At 39.0% G+C, this 21,260-nt stretch overlaps 1 protein-coding gene across 1 annotated transcript in view; it reads left to right on the plus strand.

The window, feature by feature from the left end:
- The window catches only part of RPS6KA6 (ribosomal protein S6 kinase, 90kDa, polypeptide 6), a 411,979-nt gene that overhangs the window by 388,827 nt on the left and 1,892 nt on the right, over positions 1 to 21,260 (plus strand). The window lies entirely within an intron of this gene.

Raw genomic sequence — 21,260 nt, forward strand, 5'->3', positions numbered from 1 at the left:
GTCGTCCTCCGCCACCGCTAAAAGAGCTATAACCCTAAGAAGAGCTGTAACAATAAACTACTGTCAGAAGAATCCTGCTTGTCGCGTCCTTTATCGGCGAGGGCGCGCGACAGCTTCCACTCTCCCAGTGGTTGGAGCAGTGCAGTTGTAAGCTGCATCAAAGTGAGTTGAGTGCTATCTGCATCAACCTTGATGCCTGGATTCAGGTGAGACCTACAACAAACCTGCAGAGCAGGCCCTGGCCAGTCCTATACTAGTCTTCACTAAGAAAAGAAGGTAAACAGATGCAGGGGGTTAAAAAAGGAGATAATCAGTGTGTGCTGGTCTGCCAAATGCAGAATGACCATCTTGATCACACAGGGCAGCTTGGTGGCACAGAGGCATACTGAGAGAGAAAAGTATGATTTTTTTTTTTTTTTTTGTACTCCACATTATCCTAATGACCAAGGAACATACCTGCATACACCTGCAGCAAAGCTCATGCTGCACAGTTGTGAGCCTTATCAAAGTAAGGTGGGAATTATCTGCACCAATCCTGACACTTAGATTCAGGTGAAGCCTGCTCCAGACATCCAGAGCCTATTCTGGCCAGCTCTGGATGAGCAGGAGTTCTCACCTTTGGCTGCCCTCTGAGATGGAAAGACCCTGATCCCAGCTGCTTTTGGGTCTGCCCAAACTACTTTCAGATTGATGCCCAGGACAGACAACACCTAGGCCTACAGGAAATCCATCTAGGGCCAGGAGCACCACCGTCTCATCCATTGCCGACCCTTGATTGGCAAGAGTTTTCTCCTCTCTAGGTCTGGTTCCTGCCCTGATTTTTTGCCTTTCATTATTTTTGTTTGTTTATTCTTTCTTTCCCTTCTTCCCTGATTTGCCTTTCCTTGGGCTTATTTTTTTTGTTTTTTGTTTTTTCAATGCTTTTTTATTGTGAATTGAGTGAAAGTTTACAGGGCAGAACATCAGTTATACATTCAACAAATCATACACCTTGTTTCATTATAATGATTATAATCCCCTCTTTCTATTCATTATAGCTTTTTTTTTTTTTAAACACTCAGGCATATATAATAATTTAAACTGCCAAAGGGCACATTCTGCAAGCCTGCCTCCGGACCACCAGCTCTCAGTCCCTCTCTTCCCATGAATTGAGAGTTCTCAGCTACTCCCTCTCTCCATGACCCATCTCTGCCTCTGTCTCTGGTATTGCTGCTGCTCTGAATAAGGTCTAGCATTTCGCTTGTGCTCTTCTTCCTTGATGGTCCTAGGGTCTTCTGTTTCTGGACTGTAAGATTAACTACTCCCCCATTTTTGTTACAAATCTTCTACCTTTACAATTGTGACAGTTGCAATTACTCATGATAACAATTACTCACTATTGAATCATAAGAATCTTATCCCCATCTCTATTTACCAGACCTATCTAGACAAGATGAAAACTATTAAGTGGGAACTCTCTCTTGCCCCGTACACTCTTAAACTAAATTCCCTCTTGAAACCTTGTAAGCTAGTCACTTCGTGCCTTTATTGCCCCCTCACTGTAGGTAGCCAGTATCTAAGTTGCCCATTCCTATATACCCTGTATACAGAGGGCATAACATTGATGCTTGATGTGAAGACTCCTCTCTCGGTTGGAATTTAGAGCTACTACCTCCACGAGTATAAGTCAAGTTCATTAAATTGTATTAATTTACCCTTGTTTACTTTATCCAAACAAATTGTTTTTTTGTTTTTTTTAATCTTCCTCGAATCAAGTTCTGATTATTAAGCCATTGAGGCTAGGTTAAATGGGTACTATCTGCAAGTTCGGGTGTTCCTGTGTGTCTTCCCTCACTTCATATCAGCTGGATGCTTCACTCTCAGCTCTAGCCCTGTGTAGCTATGTCCTTGTTCATGGGCTCAGGTGTCCCAAGGTCTCACCATACTTTGAACCAACCAGCCCTTACTCTTCTCTCTCTCATCTCCTGGTAACGTGAGTCAGTGGACTATGTAGAACTCAGCCCATTTCTTCATTGCTGCCTTTCCCCCTCTTCAATTCACCAGTAGATCCGTGTGGTCGCCAGCAAGCTTGTATGCCTGCTCATGTGTTCCCTTTGAGTTTCAGTCTTAGAGGGGAGTTTGTCCTGAAGGAACTTGATTGCTTGCCTTGATTGCTTCCTGGCGAATAGCTTGCTTATTCTTGTAGTAGCCAGTTATGCTGACATTTTTGTTCTAGATTTTCCTGTTGATCGTTCTTCGAAGATGTATCTTCTGTTGTTCTAGCTGTTCCAGGCTGGTTTGCTTGTCCTTGCTAGTGGGAATGTCCTACCTCATAAGGTTCTGGATGGGACTCAGGATTCCACCTAATGTCCTATACTGTGCAAAGACTTTTTCAAACATTTTCAAAACCTGCCCATCTTCCAGTATGGAATGTAGGTCTACTTCCAGCTCATTTGCCTCAGTCACTTCATCTCATTTCTGGCATGTGCTGATATGGTCATCTGTTTCTGTTTTGGGAGCATATTCAGGAGTTATCTGTGGCCTTAATACTTAGATGGGTGTGTATTTTGGTATTTTTTATGCTTTCTGATTGCCTCCAGGTAGATGTGATCAGGAGATGGGCTTCCCTTTTCACTCTTCTTCCTGAGAAATTTTAAGATGCCACTGTTGGTCGTTGTGACATAACTCAGGATTTAATTTTCAACCTATTTCCTTTTTAGTCTCCCTGTCCCACTCCACATTCCCTGTTCAGGCCTTTTTCCTAATGATAAACAGTTCAGGGATGGCTGTGGCCGTTTTGCTTTGCTGTTTGGTTTTAAGTGGAAACTGTCACTTAAAATCTCGAGGAGATCTGTGTGCATGAGTAGTAGAACCCTCCAGAGTGGGGGTGGGGTGTCCACTTCAGGCACCTTTAGTCACTAGAATGGAGGTGCACAGACAGCAAGAGACCAATGAACAGATACAAAGAAAAAGAACGTCCACACCTTTATCTCCACAATTCTGTTAGGCGTCTGTGGCTACTCTGATCCTTCCCCTTTTTGGTCTCTCCCAAGATGGCAGCTCCAGGAGCAGCTGAGTGTCTTCAATTAGAAAGCAATGGGTTTCTTTCTTCTGCTGCAAATTCTCCTGGCTGTAAGCCTTCCAATAAATATTCCTTTATATGTTGTTCAGGATTATGGCACCATCCTCTGAGCCTGCTTCATCCGGTATTCAGTGTTGTTGCTGATGGAGCTCCTCACTGCACTTCTACCCCCTCCACCAGCTTATTTGTTCTCTTGTTTGATTTTGTTTGTTTGTTTGTTTGTTTTAATGCTTTATTGTGAGTTATGTGAGAGTTTATATAGGAGAATATTAGCTTCACATTGATCCCATCGTAAATCGTTTCCTTGCCATGGTTACAATCCTCTCCATGACAGATTGGGTACTACCCAGTAAAGATTCTACCATGTGCCATGCCCTCTGGATCTACGTTCCCTCTTGAAAGCTTATAAGCCAGTCACTTCTTGCCTCCTTAGCCCCCCATTCTGGGTAGCCAATGTCCAAGGTGCCCATCCCTGTCCTCTCTGTGTATGGAGGGGGTGGGAATGATCCTCGCTGTGAAGATTTGTTCCCTCTTTTGAGCAACTGTTTCCATAGGTTTAGGTCAAGTTCATCAAATTGTATTAGATTACTCTTTTGTTCCACCTCTTTCTTCCTCTAGTTGAGCTCTGATCATCCAGTCATTGAAGCCAGGTCAAGTGGGTACCATCTTTATGTGCCCTCTCTTATCAGCTGGATGCTTTCCTCTCCACTCTAGTCTTCTGTGGCTATGTCACTGACTCTGGGCACAAGAGTCTTGCCACACTGCTAGCCTACCAGGTCTCCAGTTGGGTTCAAATGAATCTATTGAACGTTGTAGGGCTTAGCTTGCAGCTTTCTTGCTGTTTTTCCCTCTCTTCCTCTTATCGGTGACAAACATGGTCACCAATCAGAGTGTGCATTCCCATTGGGTCTTAGTCTTAGAAGGTTTGCCCTGAGGGGACCCAACCACTTGCCTAGATGTCTCCTGGGTGAGCTACTTATTTGTTCTTCTAGTAATCAGTTGATCTTTCTGTATTGTTTTGTTTTATTCCTGTCAGTATTTCTTTCAAGAAGTATCTTCTGTTCTTCTTGCCTCTCCAGTATGGTCTGCTTGTCCTTTCAAGTAGAAATTTCCCTTCAGAAGATTCTGGATGCTGTTCAGGATTCAAACTATGGTCTTGTGTAATGCAAAGGCTCCGCAGGAAGCCTCCTTCACTGGGCACATTGTACCCCTGATATTTCTGGCTATTCGTTTCTCTCCCCCTCCAGTGTCTATTTTATAGTGGTATGTCAGGAAAACCAAGATTCAAATGACAGCCAAGCAGCTTAATATTTTTCCCCCCTTTTCCCCATTCCAACTGTGTCTCAATTTCTGTATCCCAGAGCTCTGTTGTTCCAAGGTTGTGCATATATCGTTATTTTCCTCTGTCTTACTTCAACTTCACATTCATCCTATCATATTACATTTCATTGTAATGATTACAATCCCCTCCATGCATCATCAAATAACCAAAGGATACACCCCACAGGCCTGCCCCTCACCACCACCACCTCCCCTCCCCCAGCTGTCAGCAAACAGCTCCTCTCCCTCCCTGAGTCCCGTGTCACCACCCACTACATCTGTCCACACCATTATCTCTGTCTGCATGCCTGGCCTCACTGCCTCTCTGGGTAGGGTCACACTTTCCACTCTTCTCACTTGATGGTCCCAGGGACCTCCACTTTTGGGCTGCAAAATCAATCAATCTCCTCCTTTTGCCAGAAAAAAAAAAAAAATCTGCCTTTACATTTCTGACCCTCACTGTCAGTCCTGATGGCAGGTATTCACTGTTGGACCACAAGAGCCTGATTTCTTTTCGTTGGCCTGGTCCCAACAGATTGGAAATCAGTCAGTGGAGATTCTGCCTACCTCTGCCCCATCTGGAATTAGACTCCCTCTGGAAAGCTTGTAAGCTACTCACTTCTTGCCTTTATAGCTCCCTCCCCCCCCCCCCATTTTGGGTCTGGGCAATTTCCAGCTCTCCTCAAGGAATTCCAGTCAGTTATAGACTGAAGACGGGCTTACATGTTTTCTGTTGTGATGTTTCTGGCTGTCACTCCCCACCCCCTCAAGTGTCTATTTCACAATGGTAGGCAAGGAAAACCAAGATTCAAAAGACAGCCAAGCATCCTAACATTATTCACCTCTTTTCCCCTTTCAAGCCATACCTCTATCCCTGTACCCTGAAGCCTTGTTATTACAAGCTTGGGCATACGTCATCATTTACCTCTGTCTCACCTAGCCCATGCAAACCTACCCAACCGTTCTCCTGTCCTACTTGTTCTTCTTTTTCCCTCCCCCTTCTTGTGTATTGCCAGCCCCCTGCCCCCAGCACCCAGGCTCTCCTATGTTTATTCCTTATCCTGTGTTCTTCCTTCCCCTCCTCTCATTCCATAATTCCTGGTGATCAACAATTATATACATATATATTTTATTTTTCCTTTTGGATGGGTTCTTTTTATTAGTCTTTTACCTAATGGTCTTATGCAGTATTTCTCCTTTTGTGACTGACTAATTTCACTCAGCATAATGTCCTCAAGGTTCAACCATGTTATGCGGTGCCTTGCAGCTTCCTTGTTGTTCTTCAAGGTAGCATAGTATTCCATTGTGTGCACGTACGACAGTTTGCTTATCCATTCTTCAATTGATGGGCATTTTGTCTGTCTCCATTTTTTTGCTATGATAAAGAGTGCTGCTATGAACATTGGTGTGCATATATCTACTAGTGTTATGGCTCGTATTTCTTGTGGGTAAATACCAAGTAGAGGAATTGCTGGGTCATAAGGTATTTCTATTTCCAACCTTCTGAGGAAGCACCATATTGCTTTCCAGAGTGGTTGGACCATTTTGCATTTCCACCTACAATGTTGGCGGGTCCCAGTCTTTTCTTCATCCTTGTCAGCGTTTTTGTCCTCTGCTTTTTTTTTTTATCTTTGCTGCTATTGTTAATGTGAGATGATATCTCATTGTTGTTTTCATTTACATTTCTCTGATGGCTACTGATCGTGAACATTTTTTCATGTGTTTGTTGACTGCCCAGATCTCATCCTTGGTGAAGTGTCTGTTCACCAAGTCCTGTGCCCATTTTTTTTATTAGGTTGTCTTTTTCTTATAGTTTCCTATATATTTTAAAAATGACTTCCCATATCTGATGTGTCATTCCAAAAGATTTTTTCCCATTCTGCTAGTTCACTTTTTACTCTTTTGGTGAAGTCTTTTGATGAACATAGTTTTTTTAAAAAATTTTCAGTATGTCCCACTCATCTATTTTGTCTACTTTTGGTTGTGTACTTTTCAAAATGTTTGGTAGTCTATATATATCCTGAATTATCACCCTCACATTTGTCCCTATTTTTTCATTAATGACCATAATTTTGGTATTCACATTTACATCTTTAATCCATGCTGAGTTAGTTTTTATATAGGGCATGAGGTAAAGGTATTTTTTCATTCTTTTGCGTATCACTTTCCAGTTCTGCCAGCACCATTTGTTAAAGAGACTATCTCCTCCGCATGCAATATGCCTAGACACTTTGTCGAAATTCGTTCGGCTCTATGTAGATGGGTTAATTTCTGGATTCTCGATTCGCTTCCATTGATCAATGTATCTTTCATTGCACCAGTACCAGGCTGTTTTGACCACTGTGGCCATGTAGTAAATTTTGAAATCAGGAGTGAGAGACCTCCAACCTTCTTCTTATTAAGCAGTGTTTTGCTTATCATGGGTCTCTTTCCTTTCCATATAAAGTTAGCAATTGTCTTTTCCATCTTTTTGAAGAATGTAGTTGGAATCTGGATTGGGATTGCATTATATGTGTAAATTGCTTTGGGCAGTACTGACATTTTCACGATGTTGAGTCTTCCTATCCAGGAACATGGTATGTTCTTCCACTTCTGTAGGTCTCTTTTGGTTTCTTGTAGTAGTGCTTTGTAATTTTCTTTGTATAAGTCTTTTGTTTCTCTGGTTATATTTATTCCTAAATATTTCATCCTTTGGGCGAGGATTGTAAATGGTATTGTTTTCCTAATGTCTTTTTCAGCACTATTGTTGTTGCTGTAGAGAAATCCAACTGATATTTGTATGTTGATCTTTTACCCTGCCACTTTGCTGAATTTTCCAATGAAATCTAGTAGGTTTCTTTACTGAATCTTTGGGGTTTTCTATATATAAGATCATATTGTCTGCAAATAAAGAGAGTTTCACTTCCTCTTTGCCAATTTGGATGGCTTTAATTTCTCTATCTTGCCATATAGCTCTGGCTAAAACTTCCAGCACAATATTGAATAGGAGTGGTGACAAAGGGTATCCTTGTCTGGTTCCTGTTCACAGAGGGAAGGCTTTCAGTTTCTCTCTATTAGGAGTGAGGTAGGCTGTTGGTTTTTTATATATGCTCTTGATTATGTTGAGGAATTTCCCTTCAATTCCTAATTTGTTGAGTGTTTTTATCAGGAATGGATGTTGGATTTTGTTAAATGCATTTTCTGCATGAATTGATAGGATCATGTGGTTCTCTTCCTTTTTCTCGTGTATATAGTGGATTACGTTGATTGTTTTTCTAATGTTGAACCATCCTTGTATCACATTTATGAAACCCACATGGTCATGATGTATTTATTATCTTTTTAATGTGCTGCTGGATTCTGTTGGCTAGGAATTTGTTGAGAATTTTTATGTCCATGTTCATGAGGGATATTGATCTATAGTTTTCTTTTTTAGTGATGTCTTTTTCTGGCTTTGATATGAAGGTTATGTTTGCTTCATAAAAGTATTAGGGAGTTTTCCATCCTCTTCTATGTTCTGTAATAATTTGAGTAGAATTGGTGACAGTTCTTCCCTGAATGTTTGGTAGAACTCACCCATGAAACCATCTGAGCCTGGACTTCTATGGGTTTTTAAGCTTTCTACTTCGTTCTGAGTAAGTTTAGGTAGGCCATGTTTTTCTACAAATATATCCATCTCTTCTAGGTTTTCGAATTTGTTGAAGTACAACTCTTCATAGTATTTTGTTATTATGCTTTTGATTTCAGTTGGTTTTGTTATGACATCGCCGATTTGGTTTCTGATGCAAGTTATTTGTGTCCTCTGCCTCTTTTCTTTTGTCAGTTTTGCCAGTGGTTTGTCAATTTTATTAATCCTTTCAAAGAACCAGCTTCTTGTACTATTGATTCTTTTTACAGTTTTTCGATTTTCCATCTCATTTATTTCTGCTCTTACTTATGTTTATTATTTCCTTTTTTGGGGTGACTGTAGGTTCCCTCTGCTGGTCTGCTTCCAATTGTTGGAGGTGCTGCATTAATTTGTTAATTTTAGATCTTTCCTCTTTTTGGATGTGCGCATTTGTTGCAATATATTGTCCTCTCAGCAGTGCTTTCACCGTGTCCCAAAGATTTTGGTATGTTGTGTTTTCATTCTCATTTTATTTCTAGAACTTTGTGAATTCACGTTTAATTTCTTCTTTTACCCAGTCACTTTTCAGCAGGGTGCAGTTCAGTTTACATGAATTTGACTTTATTGCCTTGGACTTCTTATTGTTGATTTCTAATTTTATAGCATTGTGGTCTGAGAAGATGCTCTGTAGAATTTTGATATTTGAAAATTTATGGAGGCTTTCCTTGTGACATAACACCTGATCAATTCTGGAAAATGTTCCATGCGCACTGGAAAAGAATGTATATTGTGCTGTTGTTGGATTGAATGCTCTGAACACATCTATGAAGTCAAGTTTGTTGATTTTGTTGTTTAGTTCTTCTGTAACTTTGTCAAGTTTCTTTCTTGTTGTTCCGTCCCTTTTCAAAAGTGGTGTGTTAATGTCTCCCACTATAATTGTAGATTTATCTCTTTCTTCAGTTATAGTAAGATTTGCTTCATGTATCTTGGGGCTCTTTTCATTGGGAGCATAGATATTTATTATGGTTATGTCATCTTGCTCAAATGACCCTTTGATCATGAGAATAGTGTCCTTCTTTGTCTGTTATGCTTGTTTTAATCTTAAAGTTTACATTGTCAGAGATTAGTATTGCCACTCCTGCTTGTTTATTGTTGCAGTTAGCTTGGTAAAATTTTTTCCATCCTTTAACTTTTAGTCTGTTTTTGTCATTGTGTGTAAGGTGTGTCTCTTGCAGGCAGCATACTGATGGGTCTTGTTTTCTTATCCATTCTGCCACTCTGTGTCTCTTCACTGGTCACTCCATTGACATTCAATGTAATTATCAATAGGTATGAATTAATTGCTGCCCTTATGTTACTTTTTTGGAGGTGCTGTACGTTTTCTTCTGCATGTCTTCTTGTGTTGGGTTTGTGGGGTTTTATGTTATTTTTTTATCGGTTTCTTTTTAGTTTTCATGTTTGCTTGTTCTGCTTGGAAGATCATTTTCATGGTAAGTTGTGAAGTATTTACTTTCTTTGGGGTTACCTTATAGTCTACTAACTTTTTTCTCCCTTTAAGAGAATCCATTGTATCCTGTAATTTACCTGACATCCTCACCACCTGGATCTCTGTTGCTACGTTTGTCCCTTCTTTACATTTATATTATTTTGATCTTCGGTTGACCTCCCAGCTCCTATGAGTTCGTTGTTATAGTCTTGTTCTGTTCTGGACTCTGCTATCTGTTGACTGAGTTCCAGATGTTGTTGTCACGCCTGTCAATCTTTGGTTGTTGTCTATTTTTGTTGGTTTTCAGTTCATAGAACTCCCTTTAGAATGTTTTGAAGTGCTGGGTTGGTTTTGATAAAATCTCTCAGATTCTGTTTATTCTGGAATGTCTTTATCACAGCATTGTTTTTGATTGATAGTTTTGCTGGATAGACGATTCTTGGTTGGTAGTTTTTTTCTTGTAGGATTTTGTATATGTCTCCCCATTGCCTTCTTGCCTGCATGGTTTGTTCAGAATAGTCAGAGCTTAATCTAATTTGCTTGCTTTTATAAGTGACATTTTTCTTCTCCCTGGCCGCTTTTAGTATTCTCTCTTTGTCTTTGATTTTGGATAGCTTGATTATTACATTCCTTGGTGTCTTTCTTTGGGAGGTTTATTCTTCCTGGGGTATTTTTGCCTTCTTGAATGTTTATCTTCTCATCTTTCAAGATGTTAGGGAAATTTTCTTCCAGAAGCTCTTCAGCTATATCTTCTGTGGACTTGTGTGATTCTTCCTGTTCCAGAATGCCAATAATTCTTAAGTTTTTCCTCTTCATGTTATCCAGCATGAATCTTAGACTCTCTTCAGATTTTTTATCCATTTTTCAACTTGCTCTTCTATCTTAGCAGTATTGAGAGATTCATCTTCCAGCTAAATAGTTCTGGCTTCCATCTCTTCTATTCTGCTCCTTTCCCCTTTCATTGTATTGTGCATTTCTGGTATCTTATTTTTAATCATCTGGACATCTTTTTGCAGGTTTTGAATTGTTTCCAATGCTGTATCAATCTTATTTGATTGCTCTTATAGTACTTTCCTGTCTTCTTCCTTGTTTTCCTCCACCCCTTTTTGTAGCATTTGAATTTGTTTCCATAGCATTCTTCTGAATTCTTTCTCTGGCATGTCCAAAACCAGCTCTTCCTCTTCTAGAAAGCCCTTGTGGTCTCTAACTCATTTGTCTCAGCTACGCTTTTCTGTTTTTTGATATAGTTTGATATCATTTGGTGTTTCTTGTTCATCATTTCCAATAGTTATGTGTGTTTTGTTGTTGTTTTTTTAATGCTTAAGTGGATGTTTGTTGGTGTTTGTTATTAGGCTTACTGGGTATCTCCTTGTGAATATGATCAGGAGATAGGCTTCCCTTTTCACATGTAATGCTTAGCAGGTGTTTTTGGCTCTTGTTTCAGTGGTGGACTATTATGGGGTATGCTAATATCTTGGCTGTATAGCCATGATTGCTCTCTTCTTGAGTAAAGTAGGGAGAAAAAGCCTCCAGGAAATATGTGTGATCAAAAGGACCAAAAGCAGAAGTAATATAAATACATAGACAAATACCACCACTTTGGAACAGAAATAAAGCTGTGGTTGACTGTCCTGTGCTACACAGGCAGTGTGTGTGTAAGGTAGAGGCCTCTAGCAGTGGGTGAGGGTGTCTGCTCACTCAGGTCCCTCCTCTAGTCACTAGAGTAGAGGTGCGCAGGTAGATGTTGAGAAGTTAATGGGGGTAAGATTGTCCACTATTTTTGTCTCTGAAGGTCACTTAGGTGTCTGTGTGTGCACAGCGCAATTCTCGAGATGGTTGAGTCCTTTTATGTTGGGGTTTTACAGATTGTATTTTAAGGGTCCTGCACATGAAGTTCAGGTAGCGCAGCAGCCATGAATGGGGCCACGAACTGCAAAGTCAGCTGCTCAAAACCACCAGCCACTCCACAGGAGAAAAGAGGCGCTCCGCTCCCACAAAGACCCACAACCCCAGAACCCCCACACATGGTCGCCTTGAGTCAGAACTGACTCCAAGGAGCACAGGCCCCAAGGGTCTTGCACAAATCAATCATATGGCTGTGTCTCCGCGGCTGATGTTATTCGTGGCCACCAAGCTCCTTCTCTCTGTACCGTGGGGATGCTGTGGGGTCAGGGCTGTTTTTTGGGGGTGCACATCCACCCACCTGATCACGTCCTGCCTGAACAAAGAAGGTGCAACCCGGAAGATGTGGGAGAAATGTGTAGAGTCTCCTGCATCTCTTTTTGCAAGTGTCTCTGCGCCGCTTTTAGAGCCGGTTCACTGAGCCAGAATGGATGTAGCCCTGCCCTCTAAATTCGGCTAGGGCAGGGTGGCCACAGAGAGAGTCCGTCTCCAGATTCCTAAGTCACAGTATTTACCTTAATATTATGATTTTTTCACTTGTGAGTACATTAAACTAATGTCCTGGATCTTATGGTATATTGGGAGCTCTGGAGTTTTTCTGTGAGCGCTTCCTGTGTGAGATCCCAGTCCCTCCAGCATGGAGACTTCACTACCTGACTTTCTCTACTGACACCGAAACCAGAAGTCCTCTTCTTTGATTTCTTGACTGCTGCTTCTATGAGTGTTGATAGTTGATCCAAGAAGAATGAAGTCTTTGACAACTTCAAGCTTTTCTCCATTGATCTTCATCAGTAAATATTTTAAGTCCTTTTCACTTTCAGCAAACAAGGTTATATCATTTGCATATCACAGACTGTTAATGAGTCTTCCTCCAATCCTGATGCCACGTTTTTCTTCATATAACCCAGTGTTTTGTATTATTTGCTCAGCATACAGGCTGAATAAATATGGTGAAAGAATACAAGCCTGTCACACACCTCTCTTAATTTTAAACCATTCCGTGTATTCACGTTATGTTCAAATAACTGCCTCTTGTTAAGTGTCATCAAGTCAGTTCTGACTCATAGCGAACCCTGTATAGGCTTTCCAAGGAGCAACTGGTAGGTTTAAACAACCAGCTTTGTTGTTAGAAGTTCAGTGCTATAAATCTTTATGGGAACATTATAGTATTTAGTAATTTTCATTATGATAAGCATTGCACTGCTAGCCACAGCGTTGGCAGTTCAATCCCATCAGGTACTCCACAGGAGAATGATGAGACTAGCTGTTTCCTTAAAGATTTACAGCTAAGAAACCCTATACAGGGTCCCTATGAGATAGAACATTCCATGTCATCTAACAACAATAACAACAACAAAGCCTTCTATGTTCTCAGTTAGGTTAATGACTAGATATTTTAGAGGTTTTGTGGCTATTATAATAGGGTTATTTTCTCACCTTCTTTTTGGAATCGTCCTTGTTACTGTAAAGGAACCCAAATGGTTTTTGTATGTTGAATTTACATACCCTGCAGCATTGCTTAATTTTATTAGATTCCGCAATTTTATTGTGGAATCTTTAGTGATTTTTATGTAGAATATCATGTCATCTGCGTTTAAGGATAGTTTTACTTCTTTTATGATTTGGATATCTTTTTTTCTCTTTCTTTCATTATTGATATGGCTAGGACTTCCTGTCCAATATTGATTAAGATTGGTGATTATGGACATCTTTGTATCATTCCCATTCTCAAGATAAATGAGAATAATTTTAAGAGTAATGTTGGCTATTGGTTTTGCATATATGCCTTTTATTACGTTGAGAAATTTCTCTTCTATTCCTATTTTGCTAAGAGTTTTGATCAGCAAAGGATGTTGGATTTCATCAAATGCCTTTTCTGCCTCAATTCATATTATCATGTGGATCTTTTATTTTATTTATATAGTAAATTGTATTTATTCTTTTTCTAATTTTGAACCACAATTACATACCTGGTATTAATCCCACTAGAGTGTGGTACATGGTTTTATTGGTGTGCTTTTGAATTCTATTAATTTGTTGAAAATATTTACATCTATATTCATTAAGGATATTGTCCTGTAGTTTTCTTTTTGCTTGATGCCTGTCTCTGATTTTGATATTAGCATGATGAACCTGGCTTCATAAAATATGAGCATGAGTCAAAAATTATCCACACTCCAGTTATTTTAAAACTCCTGTCCAAGTCCATGACTGATGACAACATTGAGCGTGCACATGAAATGATTTCTGTCGAATAAATGGGTAACAGTGGATTATATGGCAAATTATTTGCAATACAGCCATGGTTCTGCCTATGAAATAATCCATGACAGAGTTAGGTTTCGAAAAGTTTTTGCAAGATAGGTACCATAAAAGCTCAGAAAAGAGCATAAACAGAAATGTTTGGACATCTGCAAACAAATTTTGGACCGATACTCAAAGGAAGGTAAATGTTTCTTTTAAAAAATCCTTACTAGTTATGAGATATGGGTTCATCACTACGAGCCTAAGAGTCAATGGCAGAGTATGGAACGGGAACATCTTCAATTTCCAGCCAAAAAAAAAGTTCAAAAGTCAGCCACCAGCTGGAAAATTGATGCTTGCAGTTTCTGGGATTCTCAAGGGCCAATACTGGAACACCATCAGGAAAAAAGTTAAACAATCAACAGTGCTTGCCACAGTGAGATGCTCACTGAAGAGCAAAGCCTAAACTTGGGATTAAACACAGAGGTCTGTTATCCAAGCGCACTGTGATGACAATGCACATCCATCCTCACAGTCTGCAAAAATTTCATTTTGAAATGTTAAAGCATCCACCCTATAGTCATGATTTTACTCCATCTGGCTTTTACTCATTGGGTCCACTGAAAGCAGCCCTTTGAGGACAAAGTCACCTCTGATGAAGAAGTGAAGACAGCAGGGTATTTGTGGCTCACAGCTCAGCCTAAAACATTTTTAAATAAGGGAATATGAAAGCTTGTTGACAGATGGACAAAGTGTATTGAAAAGCAAGGAGATTATGTCAAAAACGATGTATTTGTCTTTTCTAAATATTGATTAAAATAAATTCTACAGCCAGAGTGTGGATAATTTTTAACTCATCCTCGTGTGTTAAGGAATATTTCTGCCTTTTTAATGTTTTGAAAATTTGAGCAGAATTTTTCTGGAAGCTCCTCTCTGAAAGTTAAAATTCCTCAGTTAAATAATTTGGTCCTGGACTTTTTTGAGGCAGCTTTATTGTTTGTTTTTTCTAAATTTTTGTGGGATATATATATTATTGTAATCTGGGTTAAAATTTGTAGAGCAAATAGGATTTTCATTCAATGATTCTTACATATTTTGATTTCTGACATTGACTGCAATCCCCAAAATGTAACAACACACTCTTACCACTCCTTTCTGGTGTTTGCTGTTTCCATTTTTTCTTATTTCTTATCACTTCCTCCCTTGTAAGCTTCATTCCTGGATAAATGCTACCCTTTTAACCTTGTATGGTTGATTTATTTCTAAGGAATGTATATCACCCTATTGTTGTTTACCTTTACGCCTATAATTTGACTGAAAGTATCGCCACGGGGGTGAGTTCAGTTCCATCTAAAGAGTCCCTAAGAGCCATAGTCGTAGGGATTTCACCAGATTCTTATCAGTCTAGTAAGCCGGATCCTTTTTATAATTTTGGATTTTGTTCTACATTTTTCTCCTACTCTACCATGGCCTCCAATTGTGATCCCTTTCAGAGCTGTCAGTGGTAGTATACTGGCACCACGTCTGGTCTCAGGATCATGGAGGCTGGAATTCACGTGCTCCATTTGTCCTTTGGGCTAATATTTTGCTTGTGTTTTTTATTTTCTTCACTCTTCTTTTCTCCAGATGGGGTAGACCAATTGTTGCACCTTAGATGACCATACACACGCCTTTAAGATCCTAGTCAGTACTCAATTATTTTATGATATCTTTAATTTCTTCTTTTGTTATGGGTATGTTTAGATTTTCCACCTCTATTTAGTTAGTTTTAGAGTCCTGGTGTGGTGCTGTAGGATAAGCAGGACTAAAAAATTGAATCACAAGTGGCAGTTCAAATTCACTTCTCCTAAGTTTCATTACAGGAGTACTCATGTGGCACTGTGGGTTAATGTGCTAGACTGCAAAGTTGTTTTGAACTGCAAGGTTGGCAGTTCAAGTTCACCAATTGCTCCTTAGAAGTCCTATACAGAGTCACTGTGGGTCGGAACTGACTCTAAAGCACTTAACAACAATAACAAGTTCCAATAAAATGTCCTGGTGGCATAGTGTACAAAGTGTTGGGCTGCTAGCCACAAGGTCAGCAGTTTAAATCCACCAATTGTTCCTTGGGAGAAAAAGGAGACTTTCTACTCCCATAAAGATGTTCAGCCTGAGGACTAAGGTGCGCCTGACCCAAGCCATGGTATTTTCAAGAACCTCATATGCATGTGAAAGCTGGACAGTGAATAAGGAAGACCATAGAAGAATTGTTGCCTTTGAATTATGGTGTTGGAAGAGAATACTAAAAATGCCATGGGCTGCCAAAAGAACCAATAGATCTGTTTTGGAAGAAGTGCAGTCAGAGTGCTCCTTAGAGGCCAAGATGGCCTAACTTTGTCTCTCATACTTTGGACATATTGTCAGGAGGGAACAGTCACTGGAGAAGGACATCATGTTTGGTAAGTTGGAGGGTCAGAGAAAAAGAGGAAGACCCCCAACGAGATGGATTGGCCAGGTGGCAGCATTGATGGACTCAAGTGTGGCAACAGTAGTGAGGTTGGCCCAGGATCGGACATTGTTAAATTCTGCTGTGCATAGGGTTGCTATGAGTCGGTGCCAACTCAATGGCACCTAACAACAACAACATCAAAATGTTACTTGCATGTGATATTAATGATATTGTCTGATGATATCCATATTCCATTGGGACCAAATCTCTTTTGAATAGGCACCAATATGAATCTCTTACAATCATTTGGCCAGGTAGCTGTCTTCCCAATTTTTTGACATATGAGTGAGTGCCTCAAGTACTGCCTCACTTTGCTGAAATATTTCAATTTGTACTTCATCAATTCCCAAAGCCATGTTCTTTGTCAATGCTTTCAGTGTACCTTGGAATTCTTCCTTCAGTACCATTGGCATTTGATCATATGCTAGCTCTTGAAATGGTTGAACATCATCCTTTTTTTTTTTTATTAACAGTTGATTCCATGTATTCCTCTATCTCTTTTGATGTTTTCTGCATCATTCAGTATTTTGCCCATTGTTGTTGTTGTTAAGTGCCTTGAAGTCAGTTCCAACTCATTGTGACCCTGTATAGGATTTCCAAGGAGCAGCTGGTAGGTTCAAATTGCTGACCTTGTGCTTAAAATCCTTTAATATTGTAAATAGAGACTTGAATTTTCTCTCCAGTTCTTTCAACCTGAGAAATTCTTCCTTTTTAGTTTTCTAATTCCAGGTTTCAGCAATAACTGACTTTGTCTTCTCAAGCTGCCCTTTACAATTTTCTCTTCAGCTCTTTTACTTCCTCATTTATTTCATTTACTTTAGCCTCACTATGCTTGAGAGCTAGTTTCAGAGTCTCTTCTGACATTCATTTTGATCTTTTCCTTCTTGTCACTTAATGACTTTTTTTTTTTTTTTTTTCTTTCCTATAACATGGTCTTGATGTTATCCCAAAACTCTTCTGGTCTTACCTTATTAATGTTTAATGCATCAATCTTCTCTTGAGATGATTTTTAAATTCAGGGGGATATGTTCAAGACAAATTTTAACTTTTGTTGACTTGATTTGCTTCAGTTTCACCTGAACTTACATATGAGCAGTTGATGGTCTATTCCACATTCTGTCCCTGGGCTTGTTTTAAGCTGATGATTCTGAGCTTTTCCACTGTCTCTTTCCACAGATGTAGTCAGTTAGATTCCTGTATATGCCATCTGGTGAGGTCCATGTGTATAGTGTCTTTTATGTTGTTTAAAAAAGGTATTTGCAGTGAAGAAGTCATTCGTATTGCAAAATTATATCATGTGATCTCCAGAATATTTCTTTCACCAAGGCCATTTTTCAAAAGCCTGATCCTTCCTCTTTGTTTCCAGCCTTTGCATTCCAGTATCCAGTAATTATCAATACATAGTGATTGCATGTTTGATCAGTTTCAAACTGAAGAAGTTGGTAAAATTCTTCAATGTCATCATTACTGACTTTGTAGAGTGTAAATTTGAATAATATTAACTGGTCTTCCTTGTAGGCATGCGGATATTATGCTTTCTCAAGATAGCATTATAGTTCGTGACAGATCTTGAAATGTTCTTTTTGATGTTGAATGTGATGCCATTCCATTTCAATTTGTCTTTTCTGGTATAGTTAACGATAGTCTGGCATAGTCATATTCAAAATGGCTAATACCAGTCCATTTCAGCTCCTAAATCCTAGGATATGAATCTTTATGTATTCCATTTCATTTTTGACAGCTTCTAATTTTCCTAGTTTCATACTTTATACATTCTATGTTCCGAGTATTAATAGATTTTTACAGCTGTTTCTCCTTATTTTGAGTTGTGCCCCACGAACAAATGAAGGTCCTGATAGCTTTACTCCATTGGCATCATCATGGTCAACTCCACTTTGATCGGGTTGTTCTTCCCCAATCATATTTTGAGTTACTTCCAACATGAGGGGCTCATATTACAGCACTATATCTGACACTATTCTGGTGCTCTTCATTATATTTCAACATTCAATGTTCTAGTACTGTCTGACAGAGTTCCACTGCTATTCATAAGGTTTTCAGTTGCTAAACACTCAGAAGTTGTCTACCTCTTCTTCCTAGTCTGTCTAAGTCTGGAAACTTAGCTGAAATCTCTCCACCATGGGTATACCATGTTGGTAAATAAAATACCAGTGGCATAGCTTCCATTATCACAGCAACACACCAGCCACCACAGTACAACAAACTTGACAGATGAGTGGTGGTATTTATTAATTGCTGCTTCCATGAGTATTTATTATGTAAAATGTAGTCTTTGACAACTCAATATTTTCTCCATTTAACATGATGTAATTTATTGGCCCAGTTGTGAGAATTTTCATTTTCTTTATATTGAGATGCAGTCTGTACTAAAGGCTGTAGTCATTGATCTTTATCTGTAAGTATTTCAAGTCAAGTTTACTTTCATCAAGCAAGGTTGTGTCTTCTGTGTACCAATAGTTATTAATGATTCTTCATCCAATCGTCATACCATGATGTTCATATAATCCAGATCCTTGGATTATATGCTCTGGATACAGATGGAGTAAGTGTGGTGAAATGATTCATCCCTGGTACACACCTCTCCTGACTTTAAACTCTCCAGTATCCCATTGTTCTGTTTCTGAGAACTGACTTGTTTGATTTACAGCTTCTTCGTGAGCAAAATGAAGTATTCTGGAATACCTGTATTTTGGAATATTAACCAGAATTTGTTATAATCCACTCAGTCTAATTCCTTTATTTAGTCATTAAGGCACGTATAAACATCTGTCTTTTATTCTCCGCTTTCAGCCATGATATCCCTTGTTCCATGTCTTCTGAATCCTGCTTGAATTTCTGACATCTTCCTGTAGATGTACTGCTGCAATAATTTTTTAATTATCTTCAGAAAAATTTTACTTGCATGTTATATAAATGATATTGTTTGATGTTTTCTGCATTTTACTGGGTCTCCTTTCTTTGGAATGGACAAAAATATGTATCCTTTTCAAGTGTTTGTCCAGGTTATTTGTCTTCCAAATTTCTTGACACAGATGAGTGAACACTTCCAGTGCTGCATCAGTTTGTTGAAACGTTTCAGGTTGTATACTGTTAATTTCTGGAGCCTTCTTTATCACCAGTGCCTTCAGTGCTGCTTGGACTTCTTCCTCCAATACCATCAGTTCCTGAACATATGCTACCCTTTGAGATGGTTGAACATTACCAATTATTTTTGGTTTGGTGTATTTCCATCTTCTTTTGATAATTTCTGCATCATTCAATATTTTGCCCATAGACACCATTGTTGCAATTTTGAGGCTTTAAATTTTTCTTCAGTTCTTTCAATTTGAGAAATGTTCTTCCCCTTTATGTTGTCTAACTTAAGGTGTTTGTACATTTCATTATAATAATTGGATTTTGTCTTCTCGAGCTGCCCTTAGAAATTATCCCTTAAGTTCTTTTGTTACATGATTTATACTAGTTGCTTTAGCTTTTCTGTGTTCAAGAGGAAGTTTTAGAGACTCTTTTGCCATCCACTTTGGTCTTTTTTTTTTTTTTTTTTTTTTTTTTAAATACCTTTTGCTTTCTTCGTATATGATGTTCTTGATGTTATCCCAAAATTCTTTTGGTCTTTAGTCATTAGTATCTAGTGTATGCAATCTTATTCTTGAAATAGTCTCTACATTTTAGTGGGATAAACACAAGTTCATATTTTGGCTCTTGTCAACTTAATTTTCTTCAGCTTCAGCCTGAAGTTTCATATGAGCAATTGATGGTCTGTTCCATAGTTGGCCGCTGGCCTTATTTTGGTTGATGATACCCATCATCTCTTCTTACAGATGTAGTCAGTTTAATTCCTGTCTATTCCATCAGGTGAGGGCCAGGTGAAAAAAAGTATTTGCAGTAAATAAATCAGTTCTCTTGAAAAATTCTATCATGCAATTTTCAACATTGTTTGTGTCACTGGGGCCTATTTTCCAACTACTGATCCTTCTTTTTGTTTTCCAACTTTTTTATTCCAGTCACCAATAATTATCAATACATATTGATTGCATGTGTGATCAGTTTCCAACTGAAAAGGTTAATAGAATTCTTCAATTTTATCATCATTTTCTTTAGTAGTTTGTCTGTAAGTTTGAATAATAATGGTATTCTAGTATTCCTTGTTGCTTGCTGAAAGTGAAGAGGACTTGAAACATTTACTTATGAAGATCAAAGAGCACAGTCTTCGATATGGATTACATCTCAATGTCAAGAAAACAAAAATCCTCACCACTGGACCAATAAACAACATTCTTATCAATGGAGAAAAGATTGAAGTTGTCAAGGACTTCATTCTTCTTGGATCAACTATCAACACTCACGGAAGCAGCAGTCAAGAGATCAGATGACGTATTGTATTCGGCAAATCTGCTGCACAGGAACTTTTTAAAGTATTGAAGAGCAGAGATGTCAGCTTGAGGACTAAGGTGCGCCTGACCCAGGCCATGGTGTTTTCAATATCCTCATATGGATGCGAAAGCTGAACAGTGAATAAGGAAGATCATAGAAGAATTGATGCCTTTGAGTTGTGGTGTTGGAGGAGAATACTGAAAGTGCCATGGACTGCCAAAAGAACCAATAGATCTGTTTTGGAAGAAGTGCAGCCAGAGTGCTCCTTGAAGGCCAGGATGGCTAAGCTTCGTCTCTCATACTTTGGACATATTGTCCGGAGGAAACAGTCACTGGAGAAGGATGTCATGCTGGGTAAGGTGGAGGGTCAGAGAAAAAGAGTAAGACCCCTAACGAGATGGATCAGCCAGGTGGCATCATTGATGGACTCAAGCGTGGCAGCGGTAGTGAGGTTGGCCCAGGATCAGAGACTGTTTTGTTCTGCTGTGCATGGGGTTGCTATGAGTCGGTTCCGACTCGATGGCACCTGACAACAACAACAGTGTTCCTTGTTGGTGTACAGATATTATTCTATCACAGACAGCATTATACTTCAAGATAAATCTTAAAATGTCCTTTTTGACTATGAATGTGATGTCTTTCCTCTTTAGTTTGTTGTTCCTGGCATAGTAAATGATAGTCTGCTTGAAAATGTCCAATACTAGTCAATTTCAGCTCACTATTGCCCAAGATATTAACCTTTATGTGTTCTATTTTATTATTTGCCAACTTCCAATTTTCC

Source organism: Chrysochloris asiatica, unplaced genomic scaffold (genome assembly GCF_000296735.1).
Source record: "Chrysochloris asiatica unplaced genomic scaffold, ChrAsi1.0 scaffold00167, whole genome shotgun sequence".
NCBI classification, from domain to species: Eukaryota; Metazoa; Chordata; class Mammalia; order Afrosoricida; family Chrysochloridae; genus Chrysochloris; species Chrysochloris asiatica.